The sequence below is a fragment of the Dunckerocampus dactyliophorus genome, chromosome 17 (genome assembly GCF_027744805.1).
Source record: "Dunckerocampus dactyliophorus isolate RoL2022-P2 chromosome 17, RoL_Ddac_1.1, whole genome shotgun sequence".
Taxonomy (NCBI): Eukaryota; Metazoa; Chordata; class Actinopteri; order Syngnathiformes; family Syngnathidae; genus Dunckerocampus; species Dunckerocampus dactyliophorus.
In genome coordinates this window covers 1,299,976-1,314,872 of record NC_072835.1, presented here as the reverse complement: position 1 = coordinate 1,314,872, position 14,897 = coordinate 1,299,976, and the positions used below count along the sequence as shown (strand labels likewise).

The 14,897-nt window shown below is 41.5% G+C and overlaps 1 protein-coding gene across 9 annotated transcripts in view; it reads left to right on the top strand.

The window, feature by feature from the left end:
* LOC129170059 (tenascin-like) overlaps positions 1-14,897 on the top strand; it is a 47,985-nt gene that overhangs the window by 6,852 nt on the left and 26,236 nt on the right. For 6 of the 9 annotated variants that reach the window (XM_054757227.1, XM_054757224.1, XM_054757225.1 and 3 more), the window contains exons 2-3: positions 1,175-1,327; positions 11,138-11,291. The gene's annotated coding sequence lies outside the window, so the exon portion shown is untranslated. Of the gene's footprint in view, positions 1-1,174; positions 1,328-3,088; positions 3,106-5,749; positions 5,767-11,137; positions 11,292-14,897 lie in introns of those variants that run through there. The other 3 variants (XM_054757223.1, XM_054757222.1, XM_054757221.1) reach the window with 3 other exon arrangements.

The following is a 14,897-nucleotide window of genomic DNA, read 5'->3' as shown; positions in this document are numbered from 1 at the left end:
AGAGGAAAAATAATGTCACTTTAGTAGCATAGAGTTGAAATATGAAAGAATTCTTCTTTTTTTTTTTAAAGTTGTAATATTATGAAAAACAAAACAAAACAAAAAGTTGTCATTTTTGGAAAATCAGGTTGGGGAAAAAGTTATAATATTATGGGAATAAAGTCATAATATTAAGGGAATGAAGCTATAATAGTAAGAGAATAAAGTTATAATATGTGAATAAGGTTATAATATTAAGAGAATAAAGTTATAATATTATGGAAATAAAGTTATAATATATAGACAATAAAGTTATAATATTATGGGAATAAAGTTATAACATTAAGAGAATAAAGTTAGAATATTATAGGAATAAAGTTATAATATTAAGAGAATAAAGTTAGAATATTTTAGGAATAAAGTTATAATATTAAGAGAATAAAGTTATAATATTAAGAGAATAAAGTTATAATATTAAGAAAATAAAGTTAGAATATTTTAGGAATAAAGTTATAATATTAAGAGAATAAAGTTAGAATATTATAGGAATAAAGTTATAATATTAAGAGAATAAAGGTAGAATATTTTAGGAATAAAGTTAGAATATTAAGAGAATAAAGTTAGAATATTAAGAGAATAAAGTTAGAATATTATGGGAATAAGTTAGAATATTACAAAAAGGAAATTGATGAAGATTATTTAGGAAGAAAGTTGAAACATTTAGGAAAAAAAGGGAGTAGAGTGGAATCTGACCTTCTGGAAGGAATGAATGACGCTAACCAAGGTCCCAGTGTCATCATACAGTACATAGACAGTACAAGATGTTGAAACATTTCCTGTACAGCTAATAAACGCTTTATGATGGCAACACACTCATTTTCTAGTTCCAATATTTTCTATGATGGGAAAAACATGGAAATGTTCCCCAGAAGGTGTGAATGTTAAATGTGCTAACAAGAACTGGCATGAAAATGAAAGGCTGTTATAAAAATTGATATCAATTGTGTTGCGATGCGTCCAAATGACGACCAATGTGTGTAAAAACAACCCCACCCTCATAAGTCATCTTTGTAAAGACAGTAAGTTGAAGCTTATTGGTGTTAAAAAGGGGTGTAAATAGCAAATAAAAGTGTTGCACGCGCTTGATGAGTGTGGAAGTCCTGACCTCCTTTTTATTGCTGATTGATTTTTTTAGATGACTTCCTGCAGCGGTGTTGGTGCACATCAGCTTTGCTGGGACGCCAACAAACATTAACAAATCATTCGCCTGCAGAAAAGAACATTCTGGGATGCCGTTTTTGTGGGGGTGTGAGGGTGCTCCAGGGACTACATTTCACCTGCACCCACTGTAAGTACCCATATTTCATATTTGACTAATGCGCCTTTAGTTGGGTATTTTGGCTGAAGAAGAAAAACCGTCTAATATGCACGGCTGTCCCTAACGGTGCCATATGTAATTATATCTCATATGTATATCTCATTATCATCAATCCATTTGATTTGTACAACATGCACGTACTTACAGCGTGCTCTCATGAGGCTTTCATTTCATGTCCTTTGGGCTTCGGAACTTGGCTGATGTTTTCTCCAAGTCCCCCAAAAGTGGTACAACTGGGAGTTGAAACGACATGTGGTGGAGAAATCTGTCCCAAAAGTCAAAGAAATGTGGGTTGAAAGCATCGTCACGCCAGACGTCAGCATCCGAACCTTTCCCACCTACACTGAAAAATCAAAGGATGCGGGGGCCACTTTTACATTTTCTACCCCAGCCCGTGTAGATATGCCCACACGCTTGTTATATTGGAAGGAAAAAAACAACCTGCATGTCTGCATTGTGTCGTCGGTGACAAAGTGGATTATTCATCTGAAATTTCTCCTTACAATACACTTTTTTGCTTTTTTCCATTTTTAATCTTTCTCTTGTAGCTCTTTCTCCTTGTACACTTTTCTCATATTATGGCTTTATTATCATCATATTTGGACTTTATTATTTTTAATCTTAGAACTTACCCCCAACCTAAAGTTTCCAAGAATTGCAACTTTAGTCTTTGTTTTGTTTGTTTTGCATATTACGCCTTTAAAAAAAAAAAAAAAGTTGACATTTATGCTATTTATCTCTTTTAATATTATAACTTTACTCTCATAATATTTTGTCTTTATTCTTGTAAAATTACTGGTCTTTTTTTCAATTTTTGCTGTTATTTAATTTGAATTTGAATTTGTACCAATGGCCAATAAAAAATTATTGAATGAATACAAAGTCATGACTGAATGATTCATGCCGTAAATGCGATTATAACCATAGAACCAGAAATGGATGTTGGCTGCTCAGTGCAACATGAGCAATACGATTCATTCTAAATGCTAAAAGGCCACCAAATGACGCTATCTCTTGCGGATATGGCAGGGTATGCTATGCGCATCGTTGGCGAGATTTGCTCCTGGTAGCGACAAATTTTGAAAAGTTAGTATTTATGTAAATCAGACGTGATTTTCACCCAAATTCTGAAAATTTGTGTGAAAATATGTGTTCTCGGCTGGCAAATAAAAGGCTTCTTTAGTCAAGACAGCGCATGACATACTGCTTACCCTTTCTCCAAGTGCCAACATTAAAATGACATATTCCATAATGCAATAATAATACAACCAGTATAATTGCTAGTCCTAGTAGTCCTCGATGTACAGTCCGTGCTGCACATCATGATTCCTGTGCCCCCAGATTGTCATGATTAGTGTATTGTTGGAAATTCATTTGATTTGTGTGACAAAAGAAGCTTCATTTAGTTTATAGTTTGAGTCATGACACTGCATGATATGCTGCGCTGCCATCCCCACAGCAAATGAAGAACATCATAGATGAACATACGCTTGAGCGAGTGGAACTAAAACAACGGCTATCAAGATGACGTATTTGCAGCTCTGTGATTACATTCTGCGTGTCTCTCGCTAATAATTCCCGCTGATGGAAAGGCGGAACAAGTGTTGTTTAAGCTAACTACAGACAGTGTTTACATAGCGGCCCAGAGCTAGCGCTCCGGTAGCCCAAATGGCGTGACCTCAGTGTCGAGGCGAAGCAGCTGACACGACAGAGAAGATACTGTATACGTTCTTCATCTCCAAGAGAAGGTCATGAGTTCTACTTTTGAATTTTTTGTGCAGGCATCAACGGTTTGACGATGTTGTCGGCTAAATCCATTTGGCTGTCAAGTATCAAGTTTAATCCCATTTGTCCTTTTGCTTCAGTAAACGTTCCATGAGCTCATGCGGTGAATGTTTGCTTGTACTCGCATGTTAATGTGTTAATTGTCATGGAACTGTAAAAATAAGACTTTAGTTTCCCCCACTGAGACTTTATTAAACATTTCTTTCACTGCGTAGCACTAGCCGATGCTAACAGAACACGCTAACGCTAATAGTCACTGAGCACCGACCAATTGTGGGCAGTTTCGTTTCTGAAAATATTATCTTCAAAACTAAATCATGGATTTATTGAAGGCTAATTCTTGTTTCCTGTTTCTAATGAACATGTAGCCAAGTTGTGCGCCTGACGATTAACTTATTTACCTTCCACAATTCATTGTTAGCATTAGCATCTCTCCTTATCCCGCGGATGCTTCCCCACAAGTATTTTTATTTGACAAACTGTGGACCTCACACAAGTGAGAATAATTGCTCGAGGCTCCCACTCTGTCATTTTTCACATGTCCAAGTCGGACCGCAGCAGAGTTCCTGCAGCTGCGTTACCCCCCGCCCCCAACAAAAAATGCTGAGTCTACGCTAACTGGGGCCAAAATGAGTAGCCTTTGCGCTGGCCAGCCATCACCCACGATGACGAGGAGAGCGGAGGGGATGGTTGGGGAGTGGGGGCGTTAGCACCCTTTGGGGAGCGTTGCTGTTATAATTTATCCATGACAGTTCTCAGCTGGATGCGATTACTTTTAAAGGAGACTGTAAGTCATGTGTTTTCAGTTGCCTTGCTGCAACAGCGTCTGCTCCTGTGGACTGAAATCACAAATCCCCTTCTACTACCAGATCTCAGTCCAAAAGAACCTTTGGGGTGTGCTGGAATGGGAGATTTACATCTGGGATGTATTACACAATGGTATCGTCTCACAGTGGACCAAAATGGGATGTAGGATGCAGTTCTGAAGGCAAAGGGGAGAACAAATTACTTTGATGTTTCTACCAAGGTCTGCCTTACGAAATTGTCTTTGGATGTATTTCTTCAACGGTAAAGTAGCTGACTTTGGTCAGTTCTCCAACTAGAACTTCCCTTCAGTTGATGTGTGACCAATCCAGGGTGTAGTCTGTTCCTTGGCTCAGCTGGAATAGGTGCAGGTTAAGTAGCTAAGTGAAACAGAATGGATAGATTTTCTCTGTCCGTCCCCAACTCGTCTCTGTCTGGATTGCGGTCTAAACAGGTAGGTCCAGATGGCCAAGAGGCTACAAGGTGGTCTGTGAGACCTTGCCTGTGCAGCATGTCCAGGGTCTACTAGTCTTCTGGTGGCCGAAATACCTCTTCTGGGATACTCTGAGTCCTTCCCGGATAACCAACGTCATCACTTTTTCTCTAAGGGTGTGAACCCAGATACCCAACTCATGTATTCCAGACTTCGCCTTTGGTGACAACCCAAAGATTGTGATCATAGCTGAGCTTGGGAACTCTCTCCGCCACAATAGTCCAATAGGGCGATCATCACTACAGACAAAAACATGGCTCGAATTCAACGTCCTGAGGCCAAATAAAAAAAGCTAATGTTTGAGCCTCCATAGATGTCATGAGGATTTTCCAGTGAAGTCCAAAGAAGTGACCTTGGCGTCATAATGTTCGTAGTGCACATTCAAGATTTTGGCTTGTCGCTGACGCACCTTGAGACAACGTGGATAAACCTTGTTGCTATTATCTACTTGAGCAGCCTTCAGGCTTTTTCCGTTGAAGCTACCTGCAGGCGCCAACAGATGCCATGGACCAGCCTCATTAAGGGCGTCGCTTTGCCAAACATTCAGCGCAGCTCATTCAAGCGTCAATTCAATCCTGCAAGTTATTCTTCTAATCTTTAAACAAAAACTAAACCTGTCTGCAGTGTCAAACAAGGACACCCAAGCTCAGTCTTCAGATCCATATTAGTTCATGTTTGGGCGAGGGGGGCGGCAGCTCAGGTTCTGCTCAGTGTTTGCACGTGGCCGCTCGCCAGTTTGATGAGGATGCGGAAAACATTCAGCGCTCCATCCCACGGGCTCTTCTGGTTCTTCACCGATATCCATCACATGCCGACTTTATCTGAAATCATAACTCCGTAAAGTCAGGAACACAGACCCAAACAAACAAAGTCTGCTTTCTGTGGCCTTCAGTGAGTCCAACTGCTACTCTAAAGCCTCTGGCCGCTTTGTTGCAGCTTCATAATTAAACAGAGTGTGAGTAAATATTTCAACAAAGTCCAGATGGAAAACTGAGTGACTACAAGGACAACCGAGTGGTCTTTGGAGGCGTAACATAAGGGAATAGTTTTGATAGCGGTGCTCGGCTACGGCAGCTTTGTTTATTTAACTGTGGCTCTCCATCATCTATGTGACACCAGTTATTTATGTAAGCTCGGGTCTCCTTAAGAGCCCAGCTTTGTCTGTTTGAATCCGCAGAAGCGTCCAGAGAAGACATGACCTCATCTCTTGTGTATCCGTGTCATGTGGTTTTTCAGCGCTTTGGAAGTTAGGAATAACAGCTAACAACCTGCTACAGGGTGCGGGGTGTTGATCCCTCAGAGTCACGTGCCGTGACACCTCCTTCAGGTGCGATATTACTTTGCAGCATCTGCTCAGTGTCCCTCTTGACTGTTTTATGGTCCGAAGAGACCAGAGTCCAAAAGGTCACCTGTGTGGTTCTGTGCTAGTTATGAATGCATGGCCTTGTGTCATTCCTATTTCTCCCTGGATATACATTCTGCTACACTTTCTAACCACTTCTTCTGATGTCTATTTTGCAACCGTACAGTAAACGATCAAAGAGCATAATGCTAGAGTAGTCTTTGCTTCATAAAGACGGCATTCGTGAATGATTTTAGGGGAGCAGTTAAGGGTCAGACTTTGAACACGGCTATGCAGACCGGATCAGTCAGCTGGAATTTCCAGCAATTTATGTTTGTTTAGTAATGCAAAATTGGGTCGACTAAACACAGATCTCCTAGATCTTTACTGCCTCTCATAGACTTCAGTTCTGTGATTAAGCCTAGGTCACAACCAGTCGTACAGACTCCTTTGGCAAGAAAAGCCAAAGAAAAAAAAGCAAGAAACACACAGAGGGCGCGGCGCGCGTGTGACGTGCTGATTTTTGAGCCGTAGACTGGCCGCAGACCGACTGAAGAGGTTCTTTGTAAAGTCAAACAAACTCTACGGGCGCTTAAGTTTTTTTCAGGTTGCAAGAGACACTTACGCACTTCGTACGTGTTTGTGCGTTGTCCGTACGGCCAACGTGTGTCTTTCATACATTTTTCTGGTGTCACGTTTTGGCAAAATGTAATTTTTTTTTATTATAAGTCGTGCGACCAATGCACATTCAGATATTTCGTATATGTCCTCCATGCGTGTCGAGTTCTTACTCCTTCATGGTCACCACAACTACGTTCTCCACGAACAAAAAAACAGTGAATTTGAACGGCCAAAAAAATAATACGTCCGGTTGTGATCCACGCTTAACATAAAGTTTTTGTAAACGTCAAAGAAAACAACTTTCATTGAACAATTGCAAATTCTGGGTCATCTGGGTTTTCGAATGCCCCAGTTTCCTTACGATTCGGTTTTTGACCAAAATTCTGACTAAAACATTTTAACGATAAGTCCATACGGTGATGTGGGAATGGATAACGAAATATCAATGCTTCTGATACCAGCTCTTCATGCTCTAAAGTTGATTATCAAATCAAAATATCGCTACTTTTGATACTGTTGTATGATTTTGACTTTGTATATTAGCTTGGCTATAATGTCAATCACCCCGCTACCTCAATATACAGACCCTTTCCAAAAAATTAGAATGTCATGGAAAAGTTGTTTAATTTCCATAATTCCATTCAAAAAGTAAAACTTTCATAGATTATAGATTCAGGGCCCACAATTTAAACGATTTCAAGTGTTTGTTTATTTTTATGTAATTTGGGCTTCCAGCTCATTAAACCCACGAAAACAGGAATTCAAAAAATTAGAATACTGTGAAGAAATCACCATTTACTTCTCAGTTTTTGCAGGAAAAAAAGAAAGAAATTAGGATCACATCAAATCAATCAAAATATGGTACTTTCAAAACGATATGTCAATCTTCAATACTTGGTTGGGAATCCCTTTGCCTTAATCACTGCCTCGATGCCACGTGGCATTGAAGCAATCAGCCTGTGGCATTGCCTGGGAGTTATGGAAGCCCAGATTTCCTTGATGCTTGCTGTCAGCTCTTCTTTGTTGTTGGGTCTGGTGCCCCTCATTTTCCTCTTGAGAATACCCCATAGATTCTCAATGGGGTTTAGGTCCGGTGAGTTGGCTGGCCAGTCAAGCACTGTGATGGCATGGGCATCAAACCAGGTTTTGGTGCTTCTGGCGGTATGGGCAGGGGCCAGGTCCTGCTGGAAGATGAAATCTGCATCTCCATACAGATCCTCAGCAGAAGGAATCATGAAGTCCTCTAAAACATTCTGGTAGACTGTTGCGGTGACCTTGGATTTAAGAAAGCAGAGTTTACCAACACCTGCACCGGACATTGCACCCCAAATCATGACGGACTGTGGATATTTCACACTGGACCTCAGGCAGCTTGGGTTCTGTTCCTCACCCGTCTTCCTCCAAACCCTTGGACCTTGATTCCCAAATGAAAGGCACACTTTACTTTCATCGGAAAAGAGGACCTTGGACCACTGGCCAACAGTCCAGTCCTTCTTCTCCTTGGCCCAGTGGAGACGCTTCCTACGTTGGCTCAGGTTCAGAAGTGGCTTGACCCGAGGAACCCGACAGTTGTAGCCCATCTCCCGGATGCGTCTGAATGTGGTGGTTTTTGAAGCTGTGACTCCCGCCTCATTCCACTCTTTCTGGATCTCTGCCAGATTCTTGAATCTTCCCTGTTTGATAATCCGCTGAAGCCCACGGTCATCTCTTTGGCTGGTGCATCTTCTCCTGCCACATTTTGCCCTTCCTCTAGACTTTCCATTGATATGCTTGGACACAGCACTCTGTGAACAACCAGCCTCCTTTGCTATGAACTTTTGTGGCTTACCCATCCTATGGAGGGTATCAATGATGGTCTTCTGGCCAGTTGTCATGTCTGCAGTCTTCCCCATATTGAACCCAACTGAGATAATTGAACCAAACTGAAGCAATTTAATGACACCTGGGGAAGCCTGTGCAGGTGATTTGAGTTTAGTAGATGATTAGTGTGTGACACTCAGTTTAAAACATTCATGCCCTGCAAAATTTGGGCTGATTTCTTCACAGAATTCAAATTTTTTGAATTCCTGTTTTTGTGGGTTTAATGAGCTAAAAGCCCAAATTATGTAAAAATAAACAAATAAATACTTGAAATCGTTTAAATTGTGGGCCCGGAATCTATAATCTATGAAAGTTTAACTTTTTGAATGGAATTATGGAAATTAAACAACTTTTCCATGACATTTTAATTTTTTGGAAAGGGTCTGTACTTCAGGGTTTTAAAATAAATCTCTAAATGACTATGATGTCTTGTATTCTTTATGCTATGATTTGAAATACTGTACACTAGTTTCGGATCGGGAAGAGAAAAGGTGGAAAAAAGACTTTACTGAATAATCTGACAGGGCTTATTAGCTCATGTTAGCTTCTCACAAGTCTCACAAAAGCACAAGCTAGCTCGTTATGTTGGTGACGACCATGTTTCTGGCTGTGCTCGCAAGCGGCCTTTTTTTTAACTAGCGTGACCCATTTGTCTGGTTCTGCTTGCGTCTCCTTCTCCCTCGGGGGCTCGCCATCAGACCCTGCAGAAGAAGGTTTGACTTGATGAATGGTGACAGACTGAACGTGTTTATATATTCCCTCAGCAGGAACTTGAACTCCAAACATTAACACGATTTTACAGTGAAAGGTAATAAAAATGCAGACATGTTTGTTTTGCGCTTGCTACAATGAAGAGTGACAAATCTGCTTAATCTCCTTTTGCAAGCAATTTGGGCTACCGTTCATTTCTGACAGTAAAAGAAGGATTTACTACGTGAATACCAAACGGCCATTTAAAAGATTTAAGCTAATTCTTTCCTCATCTCACTCTAATCACATTAAGACGAACAGTTGGTCGTTGAGTGGTCTTGGAGTTGAGACTCAGTTGACATCACATGTTCCCCTGCGGCTTGCTTTCATCCGTGTCCAACATGGCTGGACGCAACACTCGAGACACATTGCTACTTGTCCCATCTGTTCATTACAGGAACATGTAGCCAGGAGCTAGTTTTGTTGGATGGCTAGAAGAATTAGCTTTTCCACAAAACTTTGCGGTTGGGTGGAAAAACCGTAGCAGCCTGTACGACCGGTTGTGACCTAGGCTTTAGCTGTATCGAAAATGAATGACTGCAAATTTGTAATTGGTTACCACAATCGTATGTTAGGTTGAAGACTCTGAAGGACATCATTCCAGGTTCTGGTCACCTGGGATAGGCTCCAGTTTCCCAGAGTCTCTGACCAGGATAATTGACATAGAAAACCGTTGTTTTTGTAACTTAGGGTCGACTGCAAATTTGTAATTGGTTACCAGAATGGTACGTTCGGTTGATGACTCTATTGTTTGTACTAAAACGCGTATGGTGGGTTTGTTGAAGACTCACCATTGTATTTGATGTTACCTTGGCTGTATCAGACTCACTCTAAAGTGTCATTAGGGTTGTTAAAAACTCCAAAATTGTCTTTGACGTTTACAAAAAGAAGCGTTTTTGATTCACTGAAGACTAAATGATCTTCTATGTTTACAAAGATGCACACCTCAGCCACGTCAAAAACCAAATTGTCTATGATGTTTATGTAAACATGTACGTTTGGGTTGGTTGATGACTGATGATGATTTTTTTGCCTATAAACTATGTAAACATTTACATTTCCAAAAACATGTTACGCTCATCGGGACAGTAAGTTGTCTTTGATGTTTAGGAAAACACAAATGTCATGTCAGCTGATGACCCAGAATTTGCAATTGTATACCAAAAATCAACATTTTCTTTGATGTTTACAAAGACTTGTAAACAGTAAATGTTCTTTCATGTGTGTAAAAGCACATACGTTAGTCAGTTGATACACTGAAAATTTGTAATTGATTACAAGAATCATATGTTCAGTTGAAGACTCTGTGATTGACAGGTGATCATTTCAGGTTCTGGTCAAGTGGGATAGTCTCCAGCTTCCCAGTGTCTTTGCCCACAGTAATTGATATAGAAAACTGATGTTTTTGTACCTTTGGTTCAGTTGATGACTGAAAATTTGTAATTGGTTACCAGAATTGTACGTTCGGTTGATGACGCCCTATTGTCTTTAGTTGGTCCAAAAACGCGTATGATAGATTTGTTGAAGACTCAAAATTGTCTTTAGGGTTTAAAAAAATATGTGTTTTTGGACCAACTAAAGACAATATACATACAGACATACAAACGCAACATACTTTTCTTTGATGTCTACAAAAACGCGTACCTTAGCAGCGTGAAAAACAACATTTATCTGATGTTTATGAAAGCGTGCACGTTTTGTCAATGATTACCAGAATCATACGTTCAGTTGATTGACAGGTGATCATTCCAGGTTCTGGTCACCTGGGATAGGCTCCAGCTGGAACATAAAACTGATGGATGGATGATGGACGTTGCACAATTGAGTAACCTTCACGCGGTGATGCAGTGAAGTCAAACAAAGTCTGACATCACTTTCCTTCAATTCTTGTGCACCCTTTCTAATTTTCCTGCTCGGCGACCTCAAGCGCCACTCGCTCTGTCATGACTCCCAGGAACGCTGCGGTGTCCATTAGCCACAGGGGAGGAGGGAGGGAGGGAAGACTGACGCGATTAAAGGTTGGAGTAGTTGCAGCAGCAGCAGCAGCAGCGTAGCTCTGACCTCATCACACTTTAAAAGACATTCACTCCCACACTCTCTCTCTTCCTATGCTTGCCGCCCTCAGTGCAGCAGGAAGGAGAAGCTGACACCTTGCCGGAGAGGAGAGGCTGCGGAGCATCATGTTCTTGGCTTGCACGCACGTGTGAAGAGCGAGACGAGGAGGGGGGGGGCTTCACACTTCACTTCTCCTGCAACAAGCAGCGACAAGAAGCCTGCAGGTAGGAAGCAATGCATGCAAAAGTGCTCGTTTTGGCACTGGAATTTTGAACTTCATGATGAGCTGACCTGCTGGGATCAGAGGTGATGACTGCAGCCTGATTATACATCAGCAGCATTCTTAGTGTAGTGCCTCACGTAGCTGACTCAATCACAATCACCCTGTGATTGACTGGTGATCAATGCAGCCTCAAGTCCAGTTTTTGCCCAAAGTCAGCAGAAGGGAGGGGTGCACCACAGTTCAGTTGTGTTCCATCATGGAGACCAAGAAAGTGGATGATGCGGATGGTGCAGGGATGAAAGAACCTGATCCTTTTAGTCCATTAGTGCTGCTTAACTGGAACCGACTGGACTGTTTAGTCAATCTGGCTTTCAAACTTGGAGTTTACATTCAGTAGAAATCAGTAACGCAGGTTGCTTTGTTTGTACTTCCATGCATTGCTGTATGGCAGGATCAGCGTTCTCATATTGGCTTTCTTATCAATGTCCGATACTGTCCAGCACTTCATTACCGATATCGATATAGGCAGCAGCTCCCCCCTCAAACTAATGTCACGCAGTGAACACATGATGCTTGTTCTATTGGATGTATTTCACAAATAAACAGTTTGTGCAAAAGAAGACAAATACTGCAATGTGGAATACAAATGATAGAAAAAGTGCCAAAATGCGACAAGTGACTCCAAGTGATTCTTCCTGAGGTGTGATATTAGTTTAGAAGTAAGAAAGGATGAGACCATGCTCCCCCCCCCTCGAATAACCAATGCTTTATGTCATCTTCCACAGGACAGGTCGGAGTTTAGTTTTGGTTTCCTTAGTTTTCACCTTTTCCCAGTTTTAGGCTCTTATTTTGGTTTTCTGTTTCCTGTTTGTCATTTTTGTCATTATCGGCAGGAAAAACGGATACTGATCCGATATATCATATTTTTAAGCCAATATCGGCCGATGTTATCGGACATAAGAATCAGCACCTTCAAGTCCGAGTCCATGGTTCTTGCCCGGAAAATGGTGGAGTGCCATCTCCAGGTCGGGGATGAGATCCTGCCCGAAGTGGAAGAGTTTAAGTACCTTGGGGTCTTGTTCACGAGTGAGGGAAGGATGGATCGTGAGATGGACAGTCCGCTGTGGTGAAGAGGGAGCTGAACCGAAAGGCAAAGCGGTGGATCTACGTTCCTACCCTCACCTATGGTCATGAGCTTTGGGTCGTGACTGAAAGGACAAGTTGGCGGGTACAAGCGGGCGACACTGGGCTCTGCTCTCCCTTAGCGATAAGGTGAGAAGCACTGTCACCCAGGAGAAACGCGCTGTGCCTCCGCATTGAGAGGAGCCAGATGAGGTGGCTCAGGCATCTGGTCAGGATGCCTCCCGGATGCCTCCCTGGGGAGGTGTTCAAGGCACGTCCGACCGGTAGAAGGCCTCTGGGAAGACTCAGGACACGTTAGAGAGACTGTCTCCCAACTGGCCTGGGAACGCCTCGGGATCCGCCGGGAGGAGCTGGACAAAGTGGCCGGGCAGAGGGAAGTCTGGGCTTCCCTGCTTAGGCTGCTGCCCCGGCGACACCACCTTGGATAAGCGGTATGGATTATCGGACATCTCTACTATTCTGCATTAAAAATGCCAGCTCTGGAGATGGGGAATGGGTAATTATCTGGGTGTGACCAAGAAGGCTTTGAACTTGCAACAAAGTTTCCACTGAGGTACGACAGATTATGGCTACATTCACACTGCAGGTCAATATGTGACATGGATCTGATTTCTGTCATGCCAGTGTGAACAGTACAATTCCAATTTTTCCAATGCGACTCATTCATATGTACGGCCATAGAAAAAACGATAAGAGCACCCTTGTTTCTTGTTCGTTTGAATGCCTGATACAATTCAAGGTACATTTTGTTTGGACAAATATAACAATGACAACAAAAATAGCTCATAAGAGTTATATTTTTTGGCAGTACAATGCTATAGCTATTCATGGAAGAACTTAAGTGAAGTTGCTAGATATCAGCTCTTAAATGAAACTCTTATGAGCCATATTTGTTATCATTATATTTGTCCAAACAAATGTACCTTCTAGTTGTAGCGTTAATTAAAATAAACATAAACATGAAAATGGATCAATAAACAGAAGAAACAAGGGTGCTCTACCAATTTTTTCCATGACAGTAGATATAAATCGCACATGTATCCTAGTTACTGCTGTCTGAATGGTGAAGTCGCATACATACGACCTATACAGTCCCTCGTTTATAGCAATGAATCAGTTCCAGACCTGACCGCATTAAATGAATTTCTGCGATATAGGATTCAATAAATAATAAATGGAATATTTTTGTAGTCAGAGCATAGAAAACCTGTTTATGACTTTCTAAATATGTTTTTTTAACATTATTAGAGCCCTATAGACATGAAACAACACCCCTATCATCACCTTTATACTCTTATTATTCCTTGTTTACAACACATTGCAAGCGCCAACAAGGCTCCATTTCCATCATGTGAGCTGCATATGAAGCACATTGTTATTATTATTATTATTGTTATTAACATTGTCACGCCCAAGAACTACCTTACTGGTGTAGTGACACCTCACCACACCACACCGGCTCGCTACTTGCCGGCTAGCGACTAGCTTCACTACACACTTGCTCACAATGCCTCAGGCCACTAGTGAATGGTAACGCTACACATGTAGCTGCCGCCACTGCCGCTGTGTTACAAGTGATGTAGTATTGTGGTCTCTAGGTGGCAGTAATGACACAAAACATTGAGACCTTAGCTTACATTACATTACCTTAACACAGCATGAAGTCAGCCATGGCATGTCCCACATGATAGAGTAGAAAAAAGTTCTCCTCCCATTCCGTGTGGAAGTGGTATGCTTTTGGCTTCTCAAAGGAAAAGTGTATTTAAAAAAAATGTACCCATCATCCACAATCCTTACGTGAGACATAAACACACGTCTTTCTCTTTTCTGTGTGTTCTCAAGATATAAAAACAAACCATGTAATTGAGACACCTATTCTACCTATGAAAACACCTCCAAAAAGCTCCAACAAGGTTTAGTTGTTTTCTATCCATGCTGTGAGCATGTTGGTACAGGTACAATCATGATAACATGGAATACTTTTAGTATTTTGGGAACTTCCTTCCTGGGTGCACTGATTTCACACAGCAACATAGAAAGGAACGCTACACCTAGCGTCAAAAACAAAAACAAAGCTCCAATATGTTTAGCATTACCTTTGGCTAGTAGCCTGAGGCATTGTGAGCGAGTGTGTAGCGGAGCTAGCTGGCTAGTAGCTAGCCGGTGTGGTGTGGCGAGGTGTCACTACGCCAGTAACGTAGTTCTTGGGCGTAACAATGGTAGCAACAATAATAATAACAATGTCGCTGTTGTTGGCGCTTTTTGGAGTTTTTTTCAAAATGTTTTATAGGCGGAATAGGCGCCCCATTACGTGCCTTAACTACCTGCCTCTTTTTAGCTGTTTTTATATCTTTAGAAGGCACAGAAAGTGTGTTCATGTCTCACATAAAGATTGTGGATGATGGGCAAGATTCCAAGTGCAAGTGCAGTTTTCCTTTAATTATAGGTATGTTTCCATAGCAGA